The following is a 27626-nucleotide window of genomic DNA, read 5'->3' on the forward strand; positions in this document are numbered from 1 at the left end:
GCCAATACGTCTTGGTACAGGTGCATATAAAAGTTGAAATCACAGCTCTCCAAATGTAAGCAAACTCCCCCAAACACTGCTTTGTACAGGTGCTCATTTGAACGTACGGGCCAGCTGGTGATAATTTCTCCAATGGAATATGTCCTGCAATACTTCAAAATATCTCTGTCCACTTGTATTAGAGTTTGGGGTATTGCAACGTCTTTCATTATAAAGAGAGGGTTATTTTTTTAATATATACCTTTTCATTACAACTAGGAGTAAGGTCATGAGTTCTTCTCATGATGGAGGTATAAATATTACATTGTATGGCTGAAATAGTCTGCCTCTGTTCCTGGAGAATACCCTTGGGTAAAATACTGTGTCAGGGCAGCTGATTGCCTGCTCATTTCAGTTTGCTTACTTTTTACAAATAAATTGCTAGACAAATGAATGAAAAGAGAGCGTTAACTTCAGACAATCATATTCATAATACAGCCCCATTATGGCTTCAGAGGCTTTAAGTCTAAACGAGAGTTATTTCTGAAATTAGCTATATCATTTTTTGGCTCATTTCTTTCCACCCAGAGAAGGTAGGGAGAATCTTATAGTGACAGCAAGAACATGGGACGCAGGCGAAATGGATTTTGTTCGCAGTTTTCTTGCATGAAGCTGGGCAAGCTACACGTGCTCAGGTTAGAAAACCTCTTGGCTCCACTTGGGTCTTGGGAGTGATCCCAGGTGGCTTTGAAGGGAAGATGGGATGCAACTGTGTCGGTCATGCGTACAGACTTTTGGAGGCCTATAGCCAGACATAATCGTATCCCTTTTCTTCCACTTTTTGGCTTTCTTATCTTTTTAATTTGTCCCCCCCTTGTAGGCACAAGCAACTTGTTACTGGGCGTGCGTATAGCACCTGACACAATCAACCCGTTTCAAGCGTGAACCAGACTGCAGAGACTCTGGCGTTTTGCATGTTTAAAACTTTTTCTATTTTTGCATTTTTCATATTCATATTATTCTGGAGGTGCCGCTTTCTGGTAGATTTTCAAGTATTCCCTTTTTTGATAGTTTTTAGATCCTGTTATTATCCTATAAGTGCTAAATGATAATGATTCATCTGTTCATTTCAATAGATACTTGCAGAATGGTTATTAAGCAGGGGCTGTTAATTATATAAGAAGATAATTTCATGTAAATGTTGGTCTTAAAAACAAACTGTCTCTCTGTTTATTGCCCAACAAGCAAGTATTTGGATTTGATTTTTTTAATTTTTGTTTTTGTTTTTGGGGGTTTTTACTTCTTGTTCACATGTGAGTGAAGCAAGTGATTGATTCATTTGAGTGAATGAAAAATACATCATAATTGCTGCAGTCTGTCCAGCCTGAATTATGTTCTGCTGGCACGGGAACAAGTAAATAATACCTTGTCTGTTTACTGTTCTGATCAACCTTGCCATTGGAACTGGTGGCTAACAAGAGAGAGACAAAATCCGCAGTTTGCAGATAGCATGAGCCAGGAGTTGGCAAACAGCAATTATTTGTCCAAAAAGGGATCTCAGGCAAATTTTGCCTCGCACTCAGCAAGGCTGATAAAAGGAGACGGGGGGGAGGAGGGGTGCCTTCTCAGCCTGATTTAAAACTGTCACCTTTGGGAAGGTTTCGTATGCATGTGTGAAGGTTCCGTCTGCACTGATGATGAGTGAGGTGTCTTTACCTGGTGGGACTCTCCTACCCACACTGCTCATGTGTGGAGAAGAGCGAAGCACAAGCGCAGTGATTCAGGCTTCAGGTTTGGGAAACCAGCGATGAGACCTGGGGGCTCTTTGGAAACCAGGAGCTCCAGCCCCAGAAGGGTTATCCTTAGCTCGTGTCATTCCCAAGGCTGAGGAGCCTTGGTCTACTCTGTTGGCCTATGATGCATGAGGTGCTCCCATGAGTTCCGAGGAGGTTGATTTTATTTTGCTTTAACTTTTGTAGCTCAAGCAATGTTGACCCTCAAGTTTGCATGTATAAGGCCATAAATCTTTACAGAAGACCTTCACTGTTTATGTGAATATTTATGACACAAATAAGAGCAGCTGATAACACAGCATCTCTCTGTGTCCCTCGGTCTCTTGGGTGGGTTGGTGTAGTCCTTCCGCAACCAGAATACCTTTTTACCATGCATCTGAGCTTAAGCAAAGCTGGGGTTAACGAATTGACATTTTCCACCTGGAACAAAGCTATCTCTAGAAATCCGTCATGGAGTGACTATTGTCCTGCGTTCCCATCTGCAACTTACTTCCCAGTGTCCTGTTCTTACTAGCCTTTGAAGACACAGGCTGGTTTAAGGAACACAAAAATATCTAATTGCAAACCAGTTTCTTTATTATCTGTGTTTCTATTCCTGCCACCACTAGTCTCATTGGCAAAAATCCATGGCTGTGCATAAAAGTAAAGAATACATAAAACTCAAAATGCCATCAACTGATAGGTAAAATCATAGAAGGACCACAGAGCTATAAAATAAGTGTTTGACCTCAGCGATAGCAAGTGCAATTCCTGGTGGTGTCGGCAGGCTGGATTCAAACACAGACTTCCACTGCTCCACATGGGTTGTTCCCCTTAAATCACATCATCGCTGGATTTAAAAGCTTGAGCTGAAATCCACAGTAAGCAATGTGAGTTGGAAACCTGACTCTATCTGACATTAACTTGCTCAGTTAGGATCTGAGTCTTTAACAGCCATGTTACAAGAAAAAAGTGTTTGCTTTCATGTTTTTTCTCCCATATTTGATCACTGATTTTTTAAAATTCTTGGGTTTAAGATTCAGATCAAGCTTTTACGATTTTTGCTACTGACCTTCATTACACTTTTTTCTTTTGCAGCTGTCAAATTAAAGTGATTTATATTTTCTAAAGTTAAAGCATATTTCCAATGATCGTGATAATTATCTTCCAGATAAGAGTCCATCATGTTTAAGACATTAGGTCGACAGGGTGGTGTAATGGCAGCCATAAGTCACATAAGGACTTATCTCCTGGGGACTGTCTTGATGTATACCTAGAGAAAGATGCCCCAGTGGGCTCTCAGCTCCAACACAGAGCCAGCAGTACCAAAAGTTCTGCATTTGAACTGTTTCAATACATAATCCTGTATATCTAGCGAGTATACAAACTATTGTTAGAATACATTTTGGGATGCTACTTACAAATAGTCTTACTTTGACCTTTTTTGTAAGGCAAACATGACAGATGTCATTCACATACTAGTCAGCTCTTCTTTTATTTACTCCTTCCCCCAATACAATTTTATTTGGCAATTAAATAAACATCCACATAATTTTGCAGACTGAAGGATGCTGGCTTTTTTATTTTGCATGGAATAATTATGTTCACAGAAAGAATATTTTAAAGTGTTATGTTTTCAATATAAATTTGGTTTATTTTATATAAAAGGAAAATTAGATTTTTCTTTCCAAATATAAATTAGATCTAGTAAAATGCAATGGACTGTAAAGTAGATGGAAGGTTCTTTTATATGGAAAATATTCTTTCTATGAAAATTAACTCGTCCGTACTTTAAAATTTTTTGCACTGGCAAATATGTGTTCTCTCTATATATGGTGTTATCTGGCAGTAAAATTTATTACCACCTGAACTATTCATCCCCATATTTCAGGACACTGAAAATCATAAAGATTGTTCCCTTATGCTGAGGTGAATGCTTGCTGAAAGCACAATCATTTCAATTTCAACATGATGAAAGATAGTAAGTGAAAATGCATGAGAAGTTTCAAGAACTGTGGAAAAAAATTTCGCCTTTTGAACTGTTGACTTTTAGCAGCCAAATAATAATCTATTTGCTGATTTCAGAGGTGAATTTTCACAGATAATATCATATGGGACACAAATCCAATTTTCCAAGATACAGGGTATACATCAAGAAGGTGCCCAAGAGGTGAGTCCTCATGTGATACAAAAGGCAGTGGGCTGATTTCATTGGGAGCTCAGCACCAACAAAGTTCTGGAAATTTGATTATCCCCAAAGAAGTACCAAAATACCTGCTCCAAGGCAGCTAACTCCTCTCACAGGAAGAGATGAGCTGTGCTGCTTGACAGAGACTTGCTTTCCATCGTGCTGCCACTTCCCATTACCAGTCCAAGGCATTGTATGTTGACCACATGCATTGCAGAGTACCCCTATTTTTTATATCCTGAATATAAAATATTTTTATATCCTGCTCAGGGTTCACACATAAGACAACAGCTAAACACGAGCTGCCACTGAAGTCAAAGATGTCCATTCACTTTCCAGGTGGATACTTCTGACTAACTTTTGCCTCGTTGCCATGGGTGTCTTTGGAAGGTCTTTCCCAGAAGAAGTCACTGAAGTTGGACATGGGCCTAAGAGACTGCAGCATCTGGACCTTTGTTAGAAGCATCCACTGCCACTGAGAACAGCACTCGTAGACAGGCTTCGGGGCTCTTTTCCAAATCGGGTCTGAGTCTTTTAGCAGGTATTTGCTAATGTATTTTTAAGCCATGCAACTTTACCCTTTGAAGTAACTTGAATCTTTTCCACCTTAAACAAGGAAGACTTTCTTGATGAATACCAGTTCTTTTTTTTTTTTTTTAATGTTGAGTTTCAAAACACACCATTGGATTTACCAAAATCAGTGGTTTCCCACTCAGAAACCTTCCAGGCAGCAAAGGACGAAGTGATGACAAACCACTATTGCTGTCCTTGTCACTCCCCAGGCACATGCCCCCCACCTGCTGCCCATGCTTTGCCATGTGAGCCACACTTTCTTTCCCTGGTTTTCCTCTTCCTTCTGTAAACAGCCGGTCTAGTTTTTGCTCAATTACTTCATATAATTGCAGAATATGTGGAGTTCAACTGGGAAACTAGCACGTAGCTGTAAAAATGGTGCTGTGGTAGCAGTCGCTATAGGAGGAATAAATCCGCTTTGGTGTGGGAATCCCCTCCGGGACATCTTCCAATGTTGCAGTAATTTTCTTCCCCCATAACTGTGTTTTAGTCTCACTGCAGCTTATGTATCATATTGGAGAGCAGCGATATAAGAAGAAATGAAATTCCTTTTGTTGCTTTTCTTTAAGGCACTTGTTACTTGTACAGCGAAGCCTGTTTTACATCATCTCATGAAGGACAGAAAAGAAGGCAGCTATTTCAGAGATTTGACCTTCTAATAAAGATGGAGAAGAATTGCTTAGGAATGGTTTGGTTTCTTAAGACAGAAAGCTGTCTAATAAGAATATCTGATTTACATCTTTGGGCCACCTGTAATTACTGGGGATCTGAGTTGCTGTGTTGTATTCATTTTACGGTTTCAGACACTACACTTTGAGAAAGGCACAGGTAAACCTTTGCCACTGGCTGCCACCTTTGATATTCAAGCAGGCCAGGTCTAGGGAACAAGCTGAACCATCGACAGGGCAAAACGCGTCCAAAGGATCCTTGCAGAGCACCTAGTAACTCTGCCTTTAAAAGACAAATACCCTGATTACATATCATCTTGGCGACCATTTCAAAATTACTATGAGAAGCCAGAAGTGCAGACTGGTAAACCACAGGACCTGGCAAACTTTGAAGAGATTTGAGGTTGAGGCTGATTGAGATTCATAGATAAAACCATCCCTGTGACAAGACTCTTTTATTACTCTCAACAAAAAGATTGCTGTGCTGCACAGATCCTAGAAATGTAAAATATTTTCATGGAAGAACAACATAGGCTGAAGCTGATATGAGTCATCTTTTGTGACTCTGAATTGACCGAGCATCCTATGATGGAGAGAGTGGATTTCTGTTCTCTGCTAAGTTGTTTCTACATGACGGCCCGTCTATAATATTTTTTTGGAGATGTCCTTTTTCCTGAGAATGGGGATGAATGTCAAGACGATCCCAGAAGATAGAAAGCAAGAGTCAGATAGCATGTGCGTTGGAACATACTGATTCTGCCTGTTTCTAGAAAATGAGTATCACCGTCTTTCATTGCATCATCTTTGGTTAGTAACGTCTCCAAATAAGTGCTGCAAGGGTAATTATTGGCCATTGGAGTTATACCAGTGCCAAATGGTTACTATTCTTATCATAAATAAGTCCCATTTTTAATGGATTGATAGTGAAAAATATGGATGTTGATGTGCAATACACATTTTTGTTATTTTGTATACATGCCCTTTCTCAATCTCTTTTTATCTCCCAGCTTCATCTTTCTTCTTGAGGTTGAAAGCCTTTCCACAGCTCTTCCACATAATGAAATAGCTAAAGAAACCAAGAATAAATCTCTCTGCTTTTTTCAGCAGGGATACTTTGGCTGCAGATGTTTTTATAAAGGGAAGCCAGAAAAATGAAGTCTCAAGTCAGCAAAGGAGGGAGAATTGTTGCAGTGTGTCCTTCTATCAGCAACTATCTCACAAACAACATCGAAGAAAGATGCAAACAGACAGTAGAGCAGTACTCTATCAGTGTTGTCCTGTGCCAGAACTGTAAGCTCAGAGGCACACCTGTATCTGGAAATTTGGATTTGTCTTTCACAGATTTGGCCACAGGTGTTTACCTGCACAGTGCCATCAAGACCTGGGTGATTTTGGCAAATCCAGAAGCACATACTGAGGATTCTCCGGCAGAAATGAAAGTAGTTTAGAAAATCATATTGGGAGGAGCTGGCAGCTTCTGCAGAAGAATTTAAGGCACCTTATATGCTTTTAATGTTTTTCATTTCAAGCTCTCTGTCTGTGTCCAGTTCCGTTACCACCTATGCTGATTTCAAGCTGCTTCTACATGACAGTGTTATTACCAGTGTTTCCAAATACTTGATTTAATGCACATTTGTAGCTAAAGATGTACCCACTAAAACCACCGTAATATTTACTGTTGGTTTCAGACCCTTTCTCTGCAACAGATTCTTTAAAAAAAAAAACAAAAAAAACAGAAAATATGTGTAGATACAGGAGACATATTTCTAAATAGCTTTGCATTAAATTACTCATATTTTTCATCATGACAACCAGAGATTAGTCCCCCAAAAATCAGGGTTTTTACTAGTGATAAACAATGTGATGGTGCTGCTTTTTTCCACACAGTAGAAACAACAGTTAAATAACACCTGATATATTGCATGAATTAGAAGTTCCCCCAAAGCCTGATTTCATTCACATTGATAATTTGGTTAAACAATAATTTCCAGAAACTACAACCTTTTAATAAAGATATTCACTGCTGGCAGAAATCTCATCCTGCTCTCTATTTATGCCTTTAGTACATTTTCTAAAGGTTCTCCGTACTTTGTTACTTAATTATGCATCATGTTTACCGTACTCATTTTACAATTACATGACAACGCGGTTGTAAGCAGCAGCTGCTATGGGAGGCGAGGAAGAACCTCGGTTATCTGATAGCTCCCTTGATTCACTTTTCTGCCCCAGAAATAAGAAGCACCTTTGATTGCTCCTTGTAAAGAGGTAGAGGCAAGTCTCTCAAGATATCCCAGCAGCTATTCCTGGTTGTCACTCATGGCAACTGGTTAAAGAGCTGTACAATTTATATTGTTATCTTATTTTGAATGGAGATGCATAATATGTTTACAATGGCTATAGATATGCCAGACTGCGTTCTGTCCATCAGCTGTGTGCGTCGCCAGATCTAGCACTGATATGCGTTGCACATGTGTGTTTTAACCAACCAAGGCTCTCTTGCTGTGGCAAAAATCAGACAAAGGCAGCAGCAGCCTCTGTGCTTCCAGGGGCTTTGAGGGAGTGATGGAGCAGATTTGCAGGAATGTCATAATAACCCATTACCTGACAAAGTGCTCTGATGTGCCTGGGAAAAGAGTTACGATGACAGAGCACCAGCCATGGGCTTGAGTCCCCTGGTTGATCACTCTAACATCTCTGGGGAGAGCAGTAGCCTCAGCAAACCTGCCTTCACCCAGTGATGGCCATGCCCAAGGAGGGCAGAGGACAGAAATATCCCCAGCGGGCAGCACAGGGTGGCTGTGGGACACGGTCCCACACTGTCCCCACCAGCTGTCACCTGCTTGATGTGCTGCAAGCCATGCTGCACAGACCCCTTGGAGGTGAGCTCAACTTCATCAGCCAGCATGGGGAAAAGCTGAAATAGCTCGTAATAACATAACTCCCACACACAAGCAGGTCTGCTTCGCATGCAGGACAAATGGAAGGTCAACCTCGTCCAGAATTGCAGGAGGAAAAAGGATGTTGCACAAATCCTCAGATGGGGTGGGATTTGGTCCTGGGGTGAGAAGACACATGAGACTGCTTGGGGCACTGACGGTGCAGGACATGAGGCCCTTTCGGTTCCTTGTAGGCATGATAGCACATTGCACGTGGAGCAAAGGAAGAGTGTGGCACGCATTGTACCCTTGAGGGACATATGAGCTGTGAGATAGACTCACTCCTTGATCTATCAGTCCCAATTAACTTGTGGCAGGGATGGAGAGGGATGGAGACCCTCTGTTTTCGTTGTTACTGGTTTAACCAGTAGGGACATGGGTCATGCCATATCACTTGATCCTAGGGCTGAAGAGCATTTCTTGACATGTTAAATCCACCATGAGTTCCACTGGCTGGACCTGACTAGGGAGACAGGTGAAACATGGTAGCAAGGCCACATCCTGGGTGAGCGCCTTGCTTTTGGTGTTTGCTGAAGTGACAGGGTCTCTCTAGAAGCTTGTCTCTGAATTTGGCAGAAGTATCCTTTGCTCCCAGTTCAGACACAAGGATAACAAGGATAGGTTTACTCACCATCAGCACTTCTGGAAGAGGGGATTTGGGATTTTTTTATTGTCTGTGGGGGTGATTCTGAAATCTCCTGACTGGAGCAGATAACATACAGCTGAGGATGCTCAGTCAGCCATCTGTCACTCTGCTTTATTTCAACCCTTCCTTTTGCACTTGCAGTCCTTTCCACCATGCGCAGCTATACTTCTAGGCAATTCCTACTTACAGAAGGTAAGACAAATGACCAAAACTGAAACTTGCCCAGAGGCAGATATGGTTTTTCTTACATTAATTAAAGAAATTAGGAGATGATGAAGGCATAGCCACAGGAAATATTTCAGTTTTTATGTCACAGGCTGATAAATTTTGATTTAGAGGAGAGATTTTTAAATCTCTCATCTATGGTTTTCAGCATGTCCTTTTCCAAAAGTAACTAGCAAACACAAACATAGACTGCTCACTAGAGTAAATTGCCAGTAGTAATAAAGCTGGGGCTCCTAATTATGGTGGAACACATTGCTCCCTTTTCTTCTGAGGCTTCAAGGTTTGCTCAGTTGAGAAGGCTGAAATCAGAAACCTCACCTAGTAACTAGCCAAAGCCTCCAGTTCAAGAGACGTCAGCGTTATCCTTCAATAACAAAGTGAAAGCATTCCTGTTGTTCTCCCACATAGGCAAATGTCATTTTTCCTCAAACTTTTCTGATGTCTCCAAAACCTATTTTTCACAATTTATGATTTTCAAGCCCATTTACATTCCCATTGAATATCAATAGTTGTCCAGAAATACTAAATGGTAATGAGAAAAGCTGAAGGGCACTCATACATGGAAGAAAAAGGAGGCTGAATGTCTTTAATTTGTCCCTTTCCTGTTTTAGTGACTAATTTCAAAATTGTGAACATTTCAAATAGTTTTACACACACATTTGAAAGACGAGGCTTCACTATATTGACGGATCTCATTCCCAAAAGATAAAACTATGGTTTTTTGTCAGTTTTTCCAAAGACAGAAGCCTTTTATTAGATCATAAATTATTGGGAGGACAGAGTTGATAGACTTCTTAAGGCTGATAATGTACTTTGAAAGAAAAGGCAGTTTTACACTTCTGCAAAATCGTATTTAAAATATTTATATACCTATCAACGGAGACACTGAGGTAATTCACCTCTGGGTCACTGGTTCAAAACCAAACCAGCTCTTTTACATCCAAAACATGTTGCCTTCTGACAGCTGTAGAGTTGCCTAGATTTTTTGTTATGATCCTATTAAGCTTGCTCCTTGCATCGTATAGTCCTCTTGGATAAAATTTGACAACATCCAGAAGAAAGGCCTAAGACTGGACAGAAAGGAAAACAAAGTCAAACTTTTTGTTTTAGCAAATTTTCAGAATGAGGTGGGTGAGATATTGCAGGACCAAGCAATAACTTCCCTACTCAAGCTAATACAATATGTACTATTAGGAAATGCACTGTATATAGCTCATAAACTAGCTAGTCTGCTGTACACAGAATGCCTGCAGTCTCATAAAATGTTATTCTTTTGCTTTATCTTGTTAATATAATGTGAAGCTTCATTAAGCCGCCAGATGAATCATATAGTAATTGAATATAATGAATTTAATTATGTAATTTCTTTTTTCATAATGAAACAAAGTCATATTTTACAAACAGGCAAAGTATTGTTTGGAGGTACAGATTTAAGCTAGCGTTTGGCAAGAAAAGCACAACTGAGGACTGATGGCTCTCTCTTTTTTTTTTTTTTTCCTGGTTTTATCTGAGCTTCACTGTTTGGATTTGCCTGTGCAGGGACCACAACCAAATCTTGGCTAAAGAGAGGAAACTTCATGTTCAAGGCCTGTGGGCGCTGGTGGAAGGCGAGCCACCTCCAGCAAGTCATCCTCAGTCTGCGTGGTGGAGCCTGAAATTGAGACCAAGCCTCCTGCCCGGAGGAAGGAGAGCAGGGATGACCAAGCAACATCACCAGAATTACGCTAATGAGCCTGCCTCAAGATCCAGTGTCTTCTCTCCGTTACTGGCCAGAAACGGGTGTTTCTTTTCAGTTTTGGCCCCAGCAGCTCCCAGGGAGTGAGAAATCAACACCTCTGTGTTAGGGTCACCCCTCTGCAGTACCTGCTGTCAGGGCGTGCCAATCTAGCAGCTAACAATTAAACCACCACATCATCTCCAAGGGAGGTCCTTTGCCAGGAGCCTGATCCTGCCCCTCTCAGGTGCCACCGATTCCTCTGAGAGATGGAGGGGCTCAGAGTCTCCCAGAGACAGCACAACATTGCACGGGGCGAGGTATTAATGTCAGCCCTTCCCCTCCTAACTCCCATTAATGACTTTCTGATGACCTGTGCTTATAATATCCTCCACCCTTCTCACTACTTGGCCATTGAGGATGTTCCAAGGAAATGAAACCTAATGATAAAACAGTACTTGAAATATCAACATCCCTGGCCTAATTAGAGCCGGGCCAATGGGCCCTAATTGCATAACTGAAATGCACCCAGTTGAGTTCTTTCTATTGTAACTTGACTACACGTCTCAGCCCTGATTAATAGAGCCAGCGCTGCAAACTAAAATGCAGTTAATTTATTGTAAGTTTTATTAGGCATATAAAAGGAGACCAGGAATTACTAGCTTTTCGTTGCTAGAGATACATTTCATCTATGACTCAGACCAGATTCTTCACAGATTAAGCTTGTTAATTTTACTTATTGCCAACATTCTTCACCGCATTGCTGGAGCGAGAGCCACAGGCTCTTGTCTAGAGCGGACGGTATGAAAAGAACCGGGGGCCTTGGACAACAGTAACATTAACTACTTTGTCCTTTTAATTCATCTAATTACATGCAAGAAAAAAGAAACAGACCATTTGCAGGCTGCCTTTAGTTGCCTTTCTGCAGTGATGCTGAGCCAGTGCTTTTGTAGGCTTTTTGTTGTCTTATTAGCGAGCTTTTGTTCAGAGAGATGGTTAAAGCCATTTTCAGCAGCTAGCGAGATGAAACAGTTTCAATAAGGACACAATGTACTTGTTTAAAATACCTTTCAAAATGCTTGAAACCATTAAGGGGGAGGTGCTACAAATAAAAGTTGGATTTTTTTTTGTTATAATGTTTTACCCTAATAATAGCTTTTATTTTATTATAATCCATTAGTTGACAATATTATTCTATAGATTATTAGGCTGCAATTTTGTTATTTCATCACACTTTCAGCACTCACTCACAGAGCTGGAAACCACAAATCCCCGTATAATATGCTTTCAATTTTGTTAAAATCTGTATTTAACCGGTTTGGCTGTGAAACATCTTGGGAGAAAATGTGTTTTTAATTCTGTCCTGATTAGCATAACAGTTGACAGGGCTGAGTAGTGACATGATGGTATCTTATTTTCTACTATTCCTACCGTTACCTTTTCCCTGACAGATTTTATTTATTATTTTTCACTTCTCCAAAGCTAACAAGTCCAAGTGTAATCCACAACTTCCACTAAAGGGAATTTATCCCTTGTTGAATGAACATCACAGTTAGAAAATCTAATTAAAAAGAGCTGATGTTCCTGGTTTGCTGGCAGGCTAATAGTAATGTGAGGCTTTTGAAAAATTTAGTGCCTACAGGTAAAATAAAAGTGTATTTAGCATTCAGTGGTCACAAACAGAAGGTGATTCAGAACTGTAGCTGGGCAAGGCTGGAAATAAGGCAGGCAAGACTCCTTGGTTAATGTGGGGAAAATGGTAATACGTTTTCCTGTTTCACATCTTCTATTTACCTACCTAAAATTGTGCTAGCATCGTGGCTATGGCAAAGAGCTGAGCTTTCTGCGAGACGCGGCTAAAATTTGGACTGTAACTCTGTTAATAAAAATTTACAATCACTTTTTAATCTGCTTTTTTTTTTTTTAATTATTGGAAGCGAACTTCGTGCTGAGGAAAGATTTCCCGTGCAATGTGCAGAGCTAAACAACTGGCAAGCCAAGACAGACCAGCGAGGATAACTCCTTTTGACTCTGTGGCTGCCCTGGGTGCAAATGCTGTGACCCCAGCTGGCTGAACTGGAAACTCTGACATTTACACTGCGTTTACGCTGAGTTTGATCTGGTTGACTTCCAACTGTGGGATCAAAGCCTTTTCTCATACTGCTCCAACCCCTTCTGTTGGTGTTGGTGTGCGTCATGGAGACCTTATGTGTGGGGTTACAACTGTGTGGTTAGATCAGCTTCATAGGAACCCCATCTTGAAAGGCAACTTGAAAATGAGATCTGCTGTTGTTGTAAACTAAGGGGAATACAGGTGGGCTGGGCAGTGAGCAAGCAAGGAGAAAGGCTATAGGAGCTGTGCACCAAATCCATTTCTTGATGCTAAACCCTATATAGGTTACTTTCAAATGTTCGTATTCTTTCTGCATTTTTTTTTTTAACAAATCAGGCTAATACAGCATTTACAGTGTCATTTATGTGTATTACCATGGGATTTTATAGCCTCTTTCCCAATGAAACAATCAGGAAGATTAGAGTGGTGGATTCTGGCACGGGCGTACTAGGCTGACCTGAGCCCATAAGCGCTGCTCTTACGAAACAAGGAGCCCCTGTCGTACCAAGACAGCCCCTCCCGATTCAGCCCTCATGCTGGGCAGGAGCGAAGGAGGCATTAAGCCTTGCTCAAGTCCAGCCTGGCCAGTTCCTGAGGTCAGATTTAACAGCTTTAGGGCTGATGTAACTTTTGCCCCTGTCTGTGAGCCCACAAGCTGGTCCACGAAGGAAACACCGCGGAAGCTTTGACTTGCTCTTGGCAAGCCTGAGGATGTGCTCATGCGGATCAGACTGCAGGATGAGGACCCAGGACACGGGATAAATATTTTCCTATAATGTGTCACAAAATTAATTGAGAGCAAGAGCAAATTAGACCTATGCTCTAAGGACTCGTTTAACTGGCTCAGACCATGTACAGTCACATTCAGTATGTGAAACAACTTATCCCAACTTATTACTTATTGTGAGACGACGCTTCCCCCACACATTGCCAATACTCTAACCCAGGATTTGTGCTTTAGAGATGCTGATTAAGGGATTTTAAGGACGAGCAAATTGTGGCCATGGTCCAGGAAAAAAATGTGAATGTTTGATTAAAGTTGAACAAATGTAGGAAAAAAAAACCCCTTGCCTTTCAGCGCACACAGGGTGGCTCAGGGCCTTAGCTCATGCGTGTTTTGTGCATTTGCTAAGCTGGCTGCTGACTTTGTGTATCCTGAATGTGATTACAGTTTGTCTTCCGCAGCAGTCGGGAGAGAAACATTTTTAGATAAGGAATGGTAGGAAACCGTGATTCCTTATTACCATTTATTTTCCTCAAGCAAAACTGGAGCGGGGTCACATATATTCATGTTTTGTGAATTAAAATCTTCAGTCTTCCTGTACGTGTGCCTGGTGCACGCAGTGAGTTTCTGCTGTGGTGTGTTATAAGAGGCTGGGTAGATCCGTTTGCGGTGAGACTTGGTGCCTCCTTCCAGTGCACCGATTTGTACACACTGGCTCCTGAGTGCGAATATGAAGCCACGGAAAAGCTATACCAGCTAAATACCTAATTCCCTAGCTGAACAATCCAATTGGTGAATAATAAATTTATAGGTATACTGTGTGGTTTATGGGATTTTAAGAGAGTTTTTCTTTACCTTATCTTTTTCACTACTTCCAGGCAAACCAGAAAATAATTCAGTGAAATTTACCAGTGAAAATGAATTCTTCCATAAAATTATCAACAAATCGGAAAGTGCTCATAGCCTGTTATATCTTAAATTGCTGGTGTGATTTATAATATCTTGCAGAGAGAATACAACGTTCCCCAGTTTCTCTGCCAGATAGATTTTTTTCTAAAAAATAATAAAACTTAAAAGTATGCTGGGAATCATGAATATGCCAAATGCGTGTGCAACTTACGGCAACTACAGGAGACTAATAGCAATTCTTATTCTCTACAAAATGTAACTCATTTCTTTTTAATGGTAATATGTTTGCTCAAAGTGCGTTTCTTCAGGCAGATAGAGGAAAAACTATAGAGACCTCACACAAACAGCTCTTTTGATATTCCTTCTGATAAGGCCACCCTTTTAGAGAACAAAAATTAAGTTTGGCCGCACATTGTAACATCCATGTGTTTGACCATTGAACGCAATGTGTGGCCATTAGAAATAAAAGAAAAATCAATAGGGTTTCATTAAAACAGCAGGCAATCAGGGCTACGGCACTAGCTTAATTACAGTTTCAGTAGCATTTGCTTTAATTGGAAAGAATAAAAGAAGTGAAGTGGAGTGAATGAAGAAATTAGCATATCTATCACTGTTGTCACATTGTACTGTGGCCTTAAAGCACTGTTTGTTCTTTAGTATCCCTGATGCTTTGTGAGGCCCTGAAAAAATATGGAAAGGCAATTAGCAAATAATCAGATTGCACCTTTGCAGGATTCTAATTAAAGATCTTTATAATGCTGGGAATGTATTTTTTCATCTTTACTATATACACCATATATAATTTGCATCTTTTGTGTTCGTACAGCGCTGGGCATACATACGTATAACCGATAGAAGAGGAAGTGTTTTGTACTGTACGTTTGATGCTCTCCAGTGGGAGTTACCCTGCAGACTGCTGTCGCACAAAAACCCCTCTTCATACAGCAGCAACCTCTGGCAACTAGGTGACTGTCCAGGCAATAGGCAACTTCGTAAGGAGGCAAGAAATGAAGCCAGCGCAAACAACTGTGCCTCCTGAGCTTGTGGCAGGTGCAGCAGATGGACACATCCAGCTTCGTGCTGCCCTCAGCCATGGAGAGGTATGAGTAGATGGCATGGTGGCCCCTACTGCCCCTTAGTCCTCTACAAGAGTGGAGGATGCACAGCTGATGCCCCATAAAATTCAATTCCAGGCCTCAAGCTGGTTCTTGGTGACCCCCCAAGACTTGTCTGAGCTTCAGGTCTGGACCTGAGCAAACACCTACTCCACGTGCAGAAGACAAGCCAAGCCATCCGATGTTTTCCCACCACTGCAGCCATTGACAGAGCAGGCATCACCTCCAGTCCTGGCAGCCTGAGAGTGACACCGACCACGGGGCATGTGTTTGGGCTCCTGCTAAAACAACTTTAAAAGCTGAAGTTGTCAAAGACGTTTCTTTACGGGCATTTTCATTTTAAATGGGTTGAAGGTGAAGGAGTCTGGATTCCATATCTGCCAGCAACCAGCTTTTGAGCAGTTCATTTCACTTCTATCTCGCCCTATTAGAATTAGAAATAAAGCTCTTCCTTCATACTTACAGAGATCAACCGGTAAAGTGGCGTTTTTACCTCTTTTATGCAGACACCTGTTGAGGCCAACAGCTACACCAAAGCACAGCCAATATGAGTGAGATCACAGGTAGCCCAAAAATTATGTAAAAGAGCTAATGTATTATTCTGACTACTCCTGAAAAATTAATTCAACTGTCAATTATCTTCTTGTTAATAAATTTCTCATAAAGCAATCATGGATTAATTCACTCCTTGAAATTATTATGTGATTATTTTGGGAAAAAAGCAGCATGTTTCTGTTCACAGATTATTCATGAATGATTCATTACAATTCATTTTGAATATTCTGACAAATATTATTTGTCTTGTTGTGTGTCCCATCTCTGACAGAATGTCAATACATACGTGTTTTGGGGAGGGGGGGTTACACCTTTTTTATCTTTTTCTGACATGAGACCTCAGGTGCCTTTGAGATGCATCTTTTTTTATAACCCTCAAGTCCCAACTTCTTAAGCAATTTCATAGAGTATGAGGACTCCAAATGCATGTGCAAAGCTGGGATGTTTGGAGAACTTTGCACAAAGACACACCGGAGATCAGGGAGCAGGATCTAGACCAAAAGTTTGTGACTGATAAATATGAGACAGCACCTATGTTTGTAAAGAGAAATAAATTCCTAGGTGCTTAAAGCAATTTTCAAAATCATCCTCTCAGCAGTGGATGGTGTTAAACAAATTAAAAATCAGTGTAAATTAGGCACCTGGAGGGTATAGTCTCAGTTGGTTCACAGTTGCAAGCTTGCTTGCGAAAACATGATGCATTCACTATTTCCATCTTCCTTTCATGGCCCTACCTTTATGCAAAGAACAATTCAAAGGATCCATAAAATGAAGAAAGACACTAAAAATCCTACCCATTTTTGGAATTGAAATAAAATTCTCATTTGTAATAAAATTTCTGAACGGGCAAACATTCCTGTGGTTCATACCAGACTACTGCAGATCCTTGAAGCTTGCCATCATTTGCTCCCAACTTGAGGACCAAAATTTCTACACCAAAGTCACCAGTAGAGCAGCTGCGTGGTGTCTCCCCACAGCCCAGGAGCTCTGAAACACCAGAAGATGGTGACATGAGTACGAAGACATGGAACCAGCTCCCCACAAAGGAGCTGGAAAGAAGACAGTGTAGGGAGACAAATGTTTTGATAAATTACTACAAACAAAAGTGAATGGAATTAATTGCAGGTTTGATACTGTTTTAAGCACTGTCGAATAAAGCATCCTTTCACACAGCTACTATTGAATTAACCTCCTAAAGTTACTGCAAATGCCTTTTGGCCAGAGGATTCTTGAAGGGCAGAAATATATTTATGGAGTGGAAACCCAATTTGAGGAGGAACTTCCACAGACACAAACAAATGCCTCAAACCAGTTTTGGCAGTACGTGATAACTCTATTTGTAATAAAGGTTAAAGTATACTTAAACCAGTTTGGCAGTTAAAAACAATTTTAATTGAAAATATACATTTGTAATTGCAAATGGAAAGATTTCCTGTAATAGCAGTAACAGACCCATTTTCTAATAAGATGAACAATACAGTTGATGACTGAAGCATCTGTATATAGTTACATACAGCATTTCTGTACTGCAGGCTGCCAATTTATTTCAGCAGTGAAAAGCTTGATTTATTGTTTGTAGCATTACCATCTGTTGTAGTTATTACAGAAATTATATATAAACCAGTTAGTAAACACTTTGCCCCATTGTCTGTTGTTTTGATAATCACCCATAATAACATCTAGCATCAATATGGTCTTTAAACCCGATTTGGGAGTTAATGGAATAAGAGGAGGCAGTCAGTATATGCACCAGGGTAATGTCATTAGGAATGTTTGTGAAGAACAAATTAAATCAGTTGTAAATTGTGCTCTCAAGTCAGCCAGAAAACCAGTCTTGTTCAGGAGAAGGGATTTATATTTTAACCTCGTGCAGAAAATGTACTTAAGCAGATTAAAATAAAATAGGGACTTCGTCGATGGATGTAAATGGTAATTGCTGGAGCTCTAATGGCTTCCTGTTGGCTATGTCATGCAGTGGGCACAGCTATTTTAAAGTTAACCAGTGCTTGAGGTCATACTTTTACAGATTCAGTCATTAAACAGGACTAGACATGTCACTAAATGGCTGATTATTCAAATGATGAGCCTGCTCAAAGTTACCCATGCCATATTCTGGACAGAGGATTAAAAAAAAAAAAAAAAAAGAAAAAAATTTAAGGTAGAGTTGAAATAAAATAAAGAGGAAATGAATTCAAGTATAAGTCAATAGAAGCATCTATATGGGGTCTCATTTGTTTTGGATGGTGGGGACTGCTTTATATCAGTTTGTAGTGGTTGGTTAAATTATTCACACTGGGCTTTTTCTTGTGTACAGATAGTTTTATGTATCAGAAGTGTAGTCTCTCAATAAATTATCATATACTGAAGTATTATCTGTATGAGAAGTTGTGCAGGTTGTAGGTATATGAGAAATAGATTTATTATACACTGGTGCAATTTATTATGTGCCTGTGAGCATTTCACTTGCCCACCTACATGTCAGCAGTGTAATGTTGTTTTAGCACCATTTTAGTGATATACTGAAAAGTCGAATGCAGAGTTTTCTGAAGACTCCAGCTGCATGAACCTTTTCTTCCAAAACAAAATATCACTTCTCATAGCTAACCTTCTCTTTGTTTCATCTACACTAGAGATGATCAATATGGTCTTGTTTATAAGTTAAATATTAAAGGCATATTCTGAGTGCCAGCCATATTTCAATTAATAAAAATGGCAAATGTCAAGCTAAAAATCATGGGTTTCGTAGGTTGGTAGGAAAGAAATAACCTCTAATATTTAAAACACAAGCAACTTCTTTGCATGGTTGTTATTAGTAGATCTATTTCTCTGGCAGTGCACATGAGCTTTAGGTGGTGCCAAGAGAACTACAGAGGAGAGAGGTTGCTTCCAGGGCTGAGGGCATCCTGGAGAAAGCCTGCCAATGCCAAAAACCCGGTGACAATCCCCCCACTGACTGAACTGAGGAGGAAAGAGCTCTCATGGAGCTCTCATGGAGCAAGGTTCTCCAAGCTTTATGAGCAAAACCAAGATATTGTCTCTGCCCCAAAATGCCCACACTGCCAGTGCGGACCCCAGAGCAGAGCCAGCACGTGCTGCTGGAGGGATGGATGGGCAGCCGTGCAAAACCCCCTACGTTCAATACCAGGCTGAGCTTCTGAGCAAGGGGCAGAATGATTCAGAGAACATAAATATGGGGTTTGCCCCACAGAGCTTCCAAAACATGAGAGGACACCAAATCAAAGGAGAAAAATGTCATGTTTGAGGCTCTGGGGTGAAACTATGGGGATCTAGCAATGGAATAAAGTGAAGAGAAGGAGAAAACGTGTTGTGCAGATGGGAATTAGAAAGCGAGAGAGAGAGGAAAAAAAGGAATGTGTTTGGGATATTTTCTGTATGAAACAACTTGTGGAAGAGAGTATTTTTCATAAACTAATACAATTATTTTAATTAAAAATCCTTAAAATATTAATAGAAGGCGTCTGAAGGCAGAGTTAATTATAGCCGTGCCACTCACACAGCCGTAGTTAAGGCTCTGTCAGGATTTCCATTATGAATGCTGGTTTTTTGAGAGGTAATAACTCAGCCCAAATTTCATAATGGGTAAAACTTTATGTTGAAGTTCTCAGCATAGACATAATTTTTTTTCTCATGTTTCCTTTCTTTCCCATATTTCTTAATTGATTTTCTTCTTTTCAAGGTACAGAAAGACACCAGCTTTGAATGTTTGGATAGATGGCTAAATGGATCAAAGTTACTCCAGTTTGGGGACATCCAGCTTCCCTTTGCAATCCTGCAGGGAGTGGATGTTGGACGCTTTGTGAACATGAAAGTCAGGAGAGGGAGACAAATATTTTTGCCACAGCCAAGGGCTGTACTCAGATGCAGGTGGGACTGATCCTGGAGATCCAGCCCAACCAGCAGCAGTAAGGGAGTGGGTTTAAAGCACCAGGACTTAGAGTCCAGCTTTCCATGGGGATGAGTTGCTGAGGAGGCTTTATCTGGCTACAGGAGCCAGAATATGGGATCGCCTCGAGCAACCTTGTCAAGCACTGGGACTCCATTAATAAATACAGTAAAAGCACAGAAGGACCTTGTAGGGGACTCAGTAGACTCTTTGGCACAAATCTTAAGCATTGTGGGAGCAACCTATACCTCTTATCACTTGGACTAACATTTCCATTGATTTCTTCTTAAGAATTTAAAATTAAAGACCTTACAAAATAGCATCTCTCACACATATGGAGAAGAAACTTGGTATATAGCAGTAAATTTCATGCACAAAATATTGTTCACATTTATTTTTAATTTCACATAAGTTTCATTCACATCAGCAGATGAAGAAACTTTGTTATTTTCCCATAAAAAATGTAGAACACAAATTTATTTTACTCCTGAAAGCAAAATCTGCTGATAACTACCAGAGTTCCTTTCTTTGCCTAAACTCAGCCATTAAATCACTTTCACTCTGGTGAGAGATCTGGCTTGCATATACCATATTAGTGTGAAAATTACCCTAAATAGGAATGCAACAGCGTTGCTTGCAGGCTAATGGCTAATATTGTATACACTGGGAAAAAAATCATTGCCTGCATGTTTACTGTGTCATTTGCGTTAGTTCTGCTGGCTGATTTTCATAGCATATTAGAGCTGCTGGGGGACAGGGGGAACCAGAGAAAATGCACATAGTTTCATTGCAAGCATCATTCTATATCCACACAATACTGTTACCTTGCACTTTGTGAAGATATCTGTCAGCAGGTAGAAATGCATTCCTTTCTCACTACTATATAGGATTATTTGGTAACCATTTAATGAAAGATTGCAATATGCTAGTAGCAGAACATTTTTTCACCTGCTGGGTAGTTGTTCAACTCAAACTACTTAAAGAGATGGGCTACCACGAGAACACAAAGACACAGCCCTGAATAGGCTATCAGTGATTTTTTTTTAAACAATATCTATCCTAGTATTATGCAGTCACAGTAGTTATTATAAAGTAAAGCACAGACACTCCACAAGTTTGAAATGTGAGTGTTGTAATAAGAAAAAATTACATTTGTTTCGTTTTCTGTCCTTGTTACTTTCTTCCTTGTGATAATAGATTCAGATTTTGTGCCATTATCTGGTCTTATTAAAGAAAAGTGGTATCAAATTTAATACTTCCTATATAAAGTAAGAGAGCACCTGCTCATAAAACGTATTTTCCATGCACCTCGCAAAATACAGGGAAATTAACAAAATGGCTCTACTATATTAGAACAAGGGCACAACTGTTACTATCTGTATAAGATTGATTTTGATGAAGATTATAGGAATGATATTTGTCTGACAATGCCAAGCACTCAAAATTTATCCTTTTTGTGTTTTTTTATTCAAAATCGTTCATTCTTAACATGGCATTGCAAGAACTATTTTTCTAAATTATAGCTTTTTTAATATAGGTTTTAGAAAGTACATCTATGTCAGAATTTTTTTCATATATAATGTCCTGGATTGCATTATCACATAGACATGATGTACAAGCCTAGACCCTTAATGTGTGAGAAGATATAGCCCTTATTGGATAAAACACATGCTAACCTGGAAAATGGGACATGTATCATCAAATCAAAATCCGCATTATGCATGAGACTCCTCAGTTGGGAACAAGACCGTCAGCTAGAGAAAAATGGATCCATCCCTGACAACAGGAACATTTTAACTAAACCAGGATGTCACCTTTTTCTCTTGCAAGGTGCCTGCAACCCTGTGCTAATGAGATTTTTAGTTATACAAAAGCCAGGCGTACTGACCAGCCTTTCCAGACCAAAATGCTGTTGAAATTTTGCTCCTCATCATGGTGAAGCATCAGGGCAATGCACCACCTGCATCCCTTGCTTCTAGATGACATCAGGTCCATCCAACCTTGATTTCCTCCTGGAACTGAGTAGACCCTTTGTGTATTGCCTGCCCAAGAGCATTCAAGGTAGGCAAGATGGGAAGCCAATTACACTGTTACTGGAAGACCCTCTGGAAGATCCTTCTCTCTTAAAGGAATCACTGATGGCCCCATTAAATTGCTTCTCTTACACTGATGGAAAGATGAAAGGGACCGAAGCTAGAGATCAGTCCCTGATTGATAAATGCAGCAACAGCAGCGTGAGAAGCAGGGAAAGAGCATGAAGCAGGTTGGGAAAGGAGGAGAGGTGATGAAGCATACACAAAAGCTGATTTTGAATAGGTGATCTAAAACCAGGCTTCTGACAGTGTTTTTGCATCTGACTCATAAAGGTAAAAGGTTTTACAAGATGGCATGAAGCTTCCAGCCATCTGTTTCCTCCAAAAAACTATTGCAAGGGTATATGGCATCACCACACTGCCCTGCCCTTCCCCTATATCTGGTCCAAGTAACGGTTCTCCTAACTCAAATGAGAAGCACCGTTTATTTACATCCATAACACATTGCCATTTGGTAACGCCAGGCTCTGGGATTCAGGGCAACAAAGTGCAATGCATATTGTATTTTATTGGTGATTGAAATAGAGAAAAATGGTTTCTTTTGAGTTAGCTGGTCCTGGCAGGTTGCAGGCAGCCAAGCTTGAAGGAAAAGATAAAGTGAATACTCCTCAGACCACATCACTCTTTTAAATATAGCACACCATTAAGTCCAGCTTGGTTTTACATTCTTGCAACATGACTCTTGTTTCAGTTATTTACTTCTGTTTCCACATAAACGTGGGAATTCATAATCCACGGATGCCGCCTATCCATTGTACTGTACTGAAACAGCATGTGCTGAACTCTTGAACTGTAAAATGTATTGATTATTGTTTCCTTTTGTAATTTTTATTTACTCACAGGAAGATTGCTCTTTATTACTCTTCTCAGTATTTCCTTTATATATATATTGTTTCTACTCTAAGGCCCAGATTCAGGTCCACAATTAAGCACTTCCCTGCAAAGAGAACAAAAACCCTGTCTGAGCTGAAGTTACTCTAGAAACCTCAAACTGCAAATGCTTGCAAGAGAGAGTAAATACATGCAAGGTGCTTGTTACTCCTGTGTGTAGGTGATTGTAGGTTTCAGGCCAACTGGAAATAACAACAGCGGAAGAGAACTGGAAATTCTCAGGGTAAGTTATTTGTTTATTTTGCCATAGCAGCATTGCCAGTTAATCTATAAGGGAGCTGTGGAATTGCCTTAAATAAACTGAAAATTTCCAGGATATTGCTGCAAAAGAACGGGAGAAATCTGTAAGCCATTGACTGCTTTAATCTCATTTACTAATGCTCCATTGCACTGTTAGAGTAAGAGCCACAGACAAACTGGCAAGGCTTAAACTGTTACTATTCTGCAGAAACTTGGGTTTGACTCGGTTAGCCATGGTAAGCAGGATATGCTAGCACTTGAAAGGATACCATTGTGGTACCATTTCTGACAAAATGATGCTTACAGCTTTGGCGTGGAGTAAAACCTATCCATGCTCTCTTTGCTAACATGCCAATTAGTGACACCAGACGTAGTAATCATGTGGAGGATTTAGCTAAGGTTGACCTTGCCTAGTGTTCCCCAGGCCAACAAATACATCAACAAAAGAGTCTTACACTTGGTATTAGCTCACTATCAGGAATGAACTCGTAGTCATGAAACACGGGTAATATACACCAATTTCATTAAGAAAGCCTTAACGATGATTTCATATTAAAGGTTTGCTTAATTTTTACAAACGTGAGGAAATGTTTAAAAAAAAATAACCAGACACATCTTTGGCTGTGTTGCAAATCTGTAATTCATAGTGATGGTGACACAGAGTTTAACAGTATCTACAACACCACCAAAGCCTGTCCTGTGACCTGGTGATGTAACTGATCCTCAAGAACATAAAGAAAAACAAGCAAAACCCTCAGACAGATTGTGCAGTTCACCTGGACTTGTTCCATGAGTAAATATTTTGGGATGTTTGCTTTGGCTCAAAAGCAGTCATCAAAAAAAAAAATGACCAAATTCACTGTTGGTATTAAATAAGTGTGATTCTCTTGGGAATGACCGTAACACTTCATCTTTTTTCCAAGAATTTCGGTACTACCCCTATATCATTAAATACCTTTTTACAGAGATGTATGCGAATTATATACACCATACCGCCAGATCAAAAATGTTATCTTTTATAGACTTACGCACCCTCAGGCATGAACAATTATACAAGCAAAGAATCAGAGAATTTAGGTATGTCAAAACCATGACACATAATAGTTAGACGACAGAAAAACAGGAAAAGTAAGATACAAGAGACAAAAGACAGGACACCTCTGCCAAAACAAAACATTGGTCTCCCTTCATGCTTACTTATGAGAACATATCACATCAGATATCACAGTTCCATAAATATCAATTCCAGATTCCAGATTAATTTAATTCTTTGTCACTAACCAGGTTCACATGAATAGCATGGGTGGTGACTTGGATGACAGATGGAATTGAATAAACTGGACACCGAGCCAAATTGACTTGTAACCAGGCCACAACTTTTAAAAAAGTCAAACAGTCCTAAAAATGCAAACATATGCTGTATTTTATAGGACTGGTCACAGTTACTACCTTTAATTAATGATCCAGTTCCTTCTCTGACCAATAAGTTTATAAATCTGGCAGCCTTCACGGTCATGGCCATGAACCCACATGTGTGATGAAACCCTAGCTTCTGGCCAGGTTTGTGTCTGGGATAAACAACGGTGCTTGTCCACTTGCCAAAAGCCGTTTACTCACACTCACTCACATATACACAACCAGCCACAAATGCAGTCTCAACACTCAGGGAAAACCAGATTTAGAAATTGTCTGTCTGGAGAAATAATCCCAAGCAGCTCTTGCAGAACAGTTCATTCTCCAGGGCTCTCTCCTCCCACTCCATGGACACCCTCGCTCTAATCACTCCTTTGAGCTCCTTTGGGGAGTGCATGATGCTAAACTGCACAAAGACACTTCTGGTGCAATATTAGAATATCTAAACTGGGAATTACTGAGGAACCATTATCATGCTTGAAATTCAAACCCCACCCTTGTTCCATGCTCACTCCCTTGTATACACCAGCTCTTCTTATTAAAAAAATACAGCTCTAAGCTAGGGGGAAAAAAAGACACATTATTCCAGAACAAGGAGCTCAGTTTATTTTATATGGACTTTTGACAGATATTAAGAGCAATGTTTTCAAAGCCATCAGTTCATTTTCCAGTCATTTTTCAAGGAAAATATGTAATCCATGAGCAAACAGAGATAGGCTCCTCTGCTTACCTCTTGAGTTGATCCAGAAGCCGCATAGCTACGTCAGTTTGCAGCTTCTTCCAGTAGCTGAGTCCAGTCAGCAGTTCAGGTAGACCTAGATGAAAAATGCTTTGTGCCTGAAGTCAGGATTTCAGGTTTTATGTGCATGGTCATTATACAGTCCTCCTTTTACACATACCACAGTCTAAAGAGACCCATATCAAATGGCTGCAGAGTAGCATGTGGTCTACAGATGGGAGATGAAATGGTGGCCCTATTACTGAATGTCTTCTCTTTCATGACTGTATTTCAGATCCACTTTTTTTGTTTTTTCTAGCGCCTTCATGGGAACCAGTTACAGGATTTCCCAGGTCACAGGGATTTAGCAGATCACACGCTCCAAGAACTTCCAGTTTATTTCAGTGGGGGCTAGCACCAAATATTCAAGACCTAATTTTATGCCCATTTTATTTGCCCTATTACATGTGATGCTATAAGAGGGTTTGTCATCCTTCACATTCCTAGCAGTGTAAGGAAACCATTTCCAATGGAATGTGAGGATCTTCTGCAGAGGTTCATGTTGCATCAAGCCTACTTTCCTACCAGCTGCTATTCCCAGCCCCAGACTCTAACGACAAGGAGGTGCAGCAGCACTTTCCTGTGCTCTGCAATTTATTTCCAATATTTAGGATTTCAAGGTAGTCAAAAACAATCTGACACCCTCATCGCAGCAAGAGAGAGGATAAAGACCAGGAAAACCTGTAATGTTTCCACTGCCAGATTTATGGAAAGAAAATAGCGCATGACCTTTATGATTCTGTCATTATAAGCCACTTTTCAGGACGGCTTCAAGAGAATATCTGAACAGTTCTTTGCTTTTCTACCTGAAAATGAAACCCTACCAAATTTCTAGTCTTCAAAGTAGACAAGTAAAGTAAATTCACTTTATCCAAAGGCCGTTGAGCAGGACATAAGCACAGTGCCTTCAGCTAAATGAGTCTGCCAAGTAAAACGAATACTCCTAGTACCAATGAATCACACCACCACATTTGCCATTTGGCATTCAGTATTTAGAATTAAGATTTTAGCTGCACTCTTATTAAGCAGAGATTTTTCCCTATCAAAAGCAACCTTGAAATAATTGAGGGGGGGATTGCTATAAACCATAAAAGAGCAAATAAAGAAAGGGACTGAAGGAAAGGTGAAATACCTTTTTGGAATAAATATCAGCACCCACCACAGCAGCTGGCAATTCTGACAATGGGAGCACTTTGGGAAAGGTTGATTGAAATGACTATGGACAAGTCCCTAAAGACATGAAAGGTGGTAACTGTTCCTGCAACTCTTTACGTAAACCCCAGAGAGGGTCACTTGGTCCACCTGCCAAACTTATGAGGTCAGATTTGTACCCGATACTAGGATCAAAGGGAAACATTCTTACAGCATTTGATTCCCTACAGGCTACAGGACTTATGCATGCCATTTAAATCCTGCTCTCTGCCAGTAACTTGTGGATGAACTGAGTATATACTGAGAATGACATCTGATCCTGACTTTGATTGCAGCACATCCATCAATGAAGTCTTGCAGTGGCCAGTTACTCTATTTTCATATATATAATTTCAAGTAAACCGCAGATTCTTAAAACATTCCTCAAAAATAGTCTCCAAACAACCTCAAAAAGAGCCTCAGTCTTGGGAGAAAGACATTGAAATGAGATGACTAAGGAAGGCTGGGACCAGGGGCAGGACTACCCCTGAAAGGAACAGGTAACATTTGCTTTCTGTCTCTCACCCATGCAGGTATAAACAACCCTGCTTCTGAATTCCTTCTTCGTTTTACAGCTCTAAGGCTGATACGTATGAAAATATATTGCTTATAGTGTTCACGGTGTAGGTCATTTGCAGGTTGAATGCAATCTGATTTCATACATATTGCTGCTAACTATAATGTCCCATTAATATGTCTGTACGTTTAAAAAAGGCATAAAAGCAGATCAGATGGACTGTTACATTTAAGCATACAGTAATACACTAATTGTCACCAACATCTCTTCAGTGAGATAGGAGAGAATAGAACAGATATACTTATTTATTTTCACTAATATATATCCACTCAAGGAAGAGAGCAATCTATGAGAAACAGCTGCAGTGAAAAGTTCAAAAAGGGTATTCCTAATGGAAATTAATGTTTCTGAGCTAGTTTTAGCTGAAGCTTTCTGCACATATCATCTCCAAGACCCAACTGCAGACATATACTTTACCTTAA

The sequence above is a fragment of the Pelecanus crispus genome, chromosome 10 (assembly GCF_030463565.1).
Source record: "Pelecanus crispus isolate bPelCri1 chromosome 10, bPelCri1.pri, whole genome shotgun sequence".
Classification (NCBI taxonomy): Eukaryota; Metazoa; Chordata; class Aves; order Pelecaniformes; family Pelecanidae; genus Pelecanus; species Pelecanus crispus.